This window comes from Archocentrus centrarchus, chromosome 17 (assembly GCF_007364275.1).
Source record: "Archocentrus centrarchus isolate MPI-CPG fArcCen1 chromosome 17, fArcCen1, whole genome shotgun sequence".
NCBI lineage: Eukaryota > Metazoa > Chordata > Actinopteri > Cichliformes > Cichlidae > Archocentrus > Archocentrus centrarchus.
The window spans coordinates 13,225,122-13,231,247 of NC_044362.1; positions in this window are offsets into that span (position 1 = coordinate 13,225,122).

The following is a 6,126-nucleotide window of genomic DNA, read 5'->3' on the forward strand; positions in this document are numbered from 1 at the left end:
GAGTAGGTGCAGTACATATGTCTGTCTGTGAGGCTGGCTTGCCTGGCAGATGGACCGGACTGGATTTCACTGGACTGGACTGAGTCGACGAGTGGTTCTGCTTGCTGTGACCTGGATCTGACAGGAGACTATTGTCCCAGGTGGCACTGGGACCTAGTTGATATAAATACTGGCCAATCACAAAAGCTTTCTTCTGAATGAGGCTAACCAAGAGAGGGAGGGAAAATGAAGAGAAGTGGAAATTGAGGGAGCGATGTCGCGGTGGGTGACAAAGTAGATTTAGAGAGGTTGAAAAGTGAGGGAGGCAGTGTAGATAAAGACAAAGAATGAAAGCTAAAAAAATTAACCTGGAATGTCAGAAGCAGTAGAAATGTAAAAGACTGAAAAGTAGAGAAAACACTGAATTACTGATATGATAAATGCTCTGAAATGGAAGCAAATGCCCTCTGTTTAACTCAGCAGAATTTCTGATTGATTGTGAGTAAGATGAGAAATACAGGGTCTGTTTGTGCTGATACTTCTCAGGTCACCTTGACTTGTACAAGAGTTTTCTGTCTTTCTCTCCTCAGACTTACTTTTTTTTTTTTTTTAAAGAGGTTACAATTTAGATGCAGTAATAGTTTTGTAAGTGTACTTGTGCAAAGACATAGCCTTTCTTCACAGCAGTGTGATTGTGCTTGGGTTTGTGGACACTACTGGGCTAGTTTGTTGCAGGTGGAAAACAGAGCTAACAAATTGCTGTCAGTGTCTCTAGAGAACACAGATTTGTCACACACCAGCACATTTTCTTTGTTGTTCTTACTGATTTTTTTTTTAAATTTGAATTTGACCTCTTTTGTCGCTTATCAGAGATGCTGTATATATTCCAGCTGATATGCAACATAAAAATCGCACACCTACATATGTTTAAGATTAGTGAAGCTATTCTGTTGTTAGTCCACCAGAGAGCACTGACAGCTTTATTATGACCTTAGTGTGTAGTCATTTCAAAATAATGTAGGGATTATTGTACATATTATAACTATATTAACCTGTTTATTTAAGAAAAAATGTAAACTTACTCTTAATATTTAACTCAAAATCCAAAAAAGTTGGGACACTGTGTAAAATGTAAATAAAACTGGAATGCAATGATTTGCAGATCTGATGAACCAATATTTTATTCACAAATTTAACATAGAGAACATTTTAGCTCCTTTGAAGGCAACAACATGGTTCTAAAAAGTTGAGACAGAGGCAACAAAAAACAGGCACGATTCTGTCATGGAAATCACTGCATGGGCTCAGGAACACTTCCAGAAGTCACTGTCTCTGAACACAGGTCCACAAATGCAGGTTAAAGCTCTATCATGCTAAGAAGAAGCCATATGCAAACATTATCCAGAAATGCTGCCATCTCCTCTGGGCCAAAGCTCATTTAAAATGGACCGAGGCAAAGTGGAAAACTCTTCTGTGCTCAGAGGAATTGCACTGCATCCTCCAGACTAAAGAGGAGAGGTTGGTATCTGGCTTGTTATCAGCACTCTGTTCCTCCCTCCCGAGCCTAGGCACTGGTGGTGGTGAAGATAAAGATGGAGGCTTGGATGGTGCAATGAGTGACTTGGGTGAGGTGGAGGTGGGGGAGGAGGTGAGTTGCATGAATACGTCTGCAAGGGAATGACAGGTGAGCAGTGAGATTTAAAGTACGCAGAGTGGAGGCTGATTGGCTTAAACTAATATGCGGCATGGTGGTGTGGTGGTTAACACCATTGCTTCACAAAAGGGTCCTGGGTTTGAATCCACCAACTGGCTGCGGCCCTTCTGTGAGGAGTTTGCATGTTCTCCTTGTTTCTGCTTGGGTTTTCTCTGGGTTCTCCGACTTCCTCCCACAGGCCAAAGACACTTACAGTTAGGTTAATTGGTGACTCTAATTTGGCCGTAGGTGTGAATGTGAACGGTTGTCTGTCTCTTTGTGTTAGCCCTGTGACAGATCTCTCCAGGGTATATCCTGCCTCTCGCCCAGCTGGGACAGCTGGGATAGGCTCCAGTCCAGCGGTGACCCTGAAGTGGATTAGCAGAAGAAAATGGATACATGTTTTCTGTGTATAACATTTACAGCCAACTTTTTTGGAATTAGATTTGTATATTTACAAACTCCTGGATCCCTGTAAGACCTGTCATCTAGTACTGCTTAAATAAACAGCAACTACATGGTTAATTAAAAGTAAAAAAACAAAACAAAAAACAAATTAAAGGTGAAGGACAGATGCTGGTTTTACTGTGTAATAGCTGACTGTATCAGATTTGTGTGTGTGCACATGGGGCTTAGTGCGTTGTCATGTAGGCTGCATTTGGCACACAGCCCTGCCCCATATGGTTGTCTGTTCAGTCAGCCATGTTTCCCAGTTTCATAAGGGAACTGCCTTCAGTCCTCTGAGCATTTAAATACACACACACACACACACACACACACACACACACACACACACACACACACACACACACACACACACACACACACACACACACACACACAATATTTCTCTGCTCAACTCATGGCTGGGATGAACGCATAAGTTGGCAGTTTAAATGAGCAAAGCTCGATGTAGCAGCTCTGCTGCTCTGCAAAGTGAGTTTAGTTTATACAGCACTGTGACGTAGTCTCACATGTCCCTCAAGTGGCAGTTTTTAGAGATCAACTTGTGAGCCTGTAAATATACACAGTGATACTGTCATACTGCATGTGTATAATGCAGACGTATCATTTAAAAAACATCAGTAATAACTATCTAATCCTGTGCCGATGAGTATGAAGCGCATAAATGACATTAGGTCAGACATGATGTTATTTATCATGATGTTCTTGAGCTTCAGCTGTCTGACCAAGCTCTATCATTTATGAGCAAAACCTTTCTCAGCATAGTTAAATCCTGATTACTGTTAGATTATTACAAGGAATTGGCAGCTTGATTTGCAAGTATAACATTTTGTGTACCAGCAATATTGTAAGCTACAGTAACAGTGTTACTGTAAATACTTCACTGTGTTCTGAGTATAAGATTTACAGTATAATACTGTCAGCTGGTTGGTTGTCATCAGTGTGTTATTAGTCCTACTAATGTGTTATTACTGTAAAATGTGTTAAAGTACTGTACATCTCAGTTCAGTAAATAATATTCTTTAAGCTTAATAGGGTTTTAATGGGTGTTATAATACTGTTATAATACTATAATACATTAATAGGTGTCCATTTACTCTATGCAGCTAAAGAGAAACATTAAAAATAGAACATTACCCTTTGTGAAACAACTGGCACACACACACACACACACACACACACACACACACACACACACACACACACACACACACACACACACACACACGTGCAGTCTGGTGAAAATTTGCTCCTTCACCCTCCAGTATTACTCTGATGCATGTTGAAGTGCCATGTCAAACAGATGCATTAAGGCAAGCGTAAACATCCATGCACACACGCCCACACGCACGCACGCGCACACACACACACATGGTTACAAGTGCACACATTCACACATTGTAATTAACCTGATGCATTAGAGTTAATGTTATCAGTTGGCAGAAGGAGGGAAGAAAAAGAGGGTCCAAATTGGCATAGTAACGCCCTCACCTTCCTCCCTCTGTCTGACCTGATGTGCTTTTCAGCTGCAACAGTGAAAATGGAGGAATTCCCTAAATCCCACTCGTACCTCCCATCATCCTCTGTCTGTTTTCACACATGCATTGGATTTATGTTGTGGTTTTGAATGTTCAGAAGCTCCCTGCACCCCCTTCTTTCCCTCCCCTCCTGCTGTTGCTGCGGTAGCTGCGGTCATACTGGTGACAGGCTGCATCTCTGCTGCTGCCTCTTAATCATCACTTAGGTTGAAACAAAACAAATGAAACTAATGCTGTTTTCCTGCTGTTTGTACACCATTTCAAATGAGGCTGCATTCAAGGCCACAGCATTTGCATTTTGCACGGATCTTTGTTTAGTCAGAAAACCCAAATACGGGACAGTGTTTACATCATCTCAGCTTAGCTAGTTTATTCCTGACTGTGATTTGATCCTCTCTCATCGTCATGGTAATAATCATTCTCGAGAATATAAATAAATGCAATACATTGCTTGGTTATGCATTAATCTGGTGTTAGAAGTCCACTCAGTTAACATGTTTTTTTAAGATCACGATATGTTTTTCACATATTACAGGTAAATTTCATGCTGCCTGCTGTCCCACAGTTCATTGCATGATGACATACACTTTGTTGCCAAACATATTCACTCACCCATTCAAATCACCAAATTCAGGTGTTCCAATCACTTCCATGGCTACAAGTGTATAAAACCAAGCACCTAGGCATGCAGACTGCTTCTACAAACATTTGTGAAAGAATGAGTTGCTCTCAGGAGCTCAGGGAGTTCCAGTGTTGCATAGGATGTCACCAGACCTCCAAAATGTATGTGGCCTTCAGATTAGCTCAAGAACAGTGAGAGAGAGCTTCATGGGATGGGTTTCAGCTTGGCTTGGATGCAGCTTGCATCACCAAGCTCAATGCAAAGCATCAGATGCAACAGTGCAAAGCACACCACCATTGGACTCTATAGCAGTGGAGATGTATTCTCTTGAGTGATGAATCACGCTTCTCCATCTGGGAATCTGATGGACGAGTCTGAGTTTGGCAGTTGTTGGGAGAATGGTACTTGTCTGACTGCACTGTGCCAAGTGTAAAGTCTGGTTGAGGGGGGATTATGGTGTGGGGGTGTTTTTCAGGAGTTGGGCTCTGCCCTTTGGATCCTGTGACGGGAAGTCTTAATGCTTCAGCATACCAAGACATTTTGGACAATTTCATGCTTTCAAATTTGTGGGAACAGTTTGGGGATGGCCCTTTCCTGTTCCAACATGACCGTGCACCAGTGCATGAAGCAAAGTCTATAAAGACATATGAGCACGTTTGGAGTGGAAGAACCTGACTGGCCTGCACAGACTCCTGACCTTATCCTGATGGAACACCCAAACACCCAGCCAAACACTCAGGAAAGCAGACAGAGGAGTGAATACAGATCTTCCTTACTGAACTTACGCATGAGCTTCATCAGTAAAGAATTGTAGAAATGTGGGCTTACATTCAGAGGCAGACTCAAATGCCAGTGACCATTAGCTGATGCCCTTTTTCATATCCAGTTGGAGAATCCCTTTGGACTGCCTACAGTTACTGTGCATCTGCAAGCCACAGTGCAAGCCACGTCTGACCCAACTCCTCCTTTTTATACTGTATGTACTTTAATCAAGGTCACATCTCTTGTCAGTGACAACACTGTTCTGTGCTGGGTCTTGCTGCTGCTCTCCCGACCTTATGCTCTCCAAGCTTGCATGTGGAAGGGGAGGGCAGGCAGGTTGCACCATGTCATCAAATGCTACTGCAAATGGAAATAACTTTTGGACAATACTGAGGTTGACTGAACTAATGTAAGGGTTAATTTGTGGCCTAAGATAATGACGGTTAAACGTATTCTGGCATGTATATAGTCTGGGCATGTCCTATCCCAGAGGTTAAAAAAGTTGACCCCCCCCCCCCCCCACACACACACACACTTTTTTTTTCAAATCAATCATTCATCTTAGTTTTAATCAATATTTCCTTTCTGTTTCAAACACATATCTGCAGCAGACTAACAAATGGGTTCGCAGATTGGGGTCCACAGCACGCTGCCCTATGGTGACAACTGAACAGACCTGAGCTAATTAGTCTCACTTTGAACTGAACACAGGGATAGTTGAGGGGCATCTAGGTTGCCCTTTAGTCACTGGTACAAATATCCTTATAAACCACCTGTACTCTGTCCATATGAAAATTTGATCAAAAATATTGCTCCATGATTCTGTTATATATCTGACCCAGGCTTTGATTAAATGTCCAGAAGTAATATAACTTTAGCACTGACATTAATATACTCTGAGTGTTTAAACCAAAACATAAGTATAGTCTTCTTCCCCTTACACATTGCCTTGCCTGTTACTGCTGCCCTCCCTTAAAAAAAAAAAAAAAAGCCAATCTGCATGACCTGATGAAGGCGGCAGCAGCAGCAGTCTGTAGTTGTGTGAGGCAGAGGGGCGGGGAGGGGAG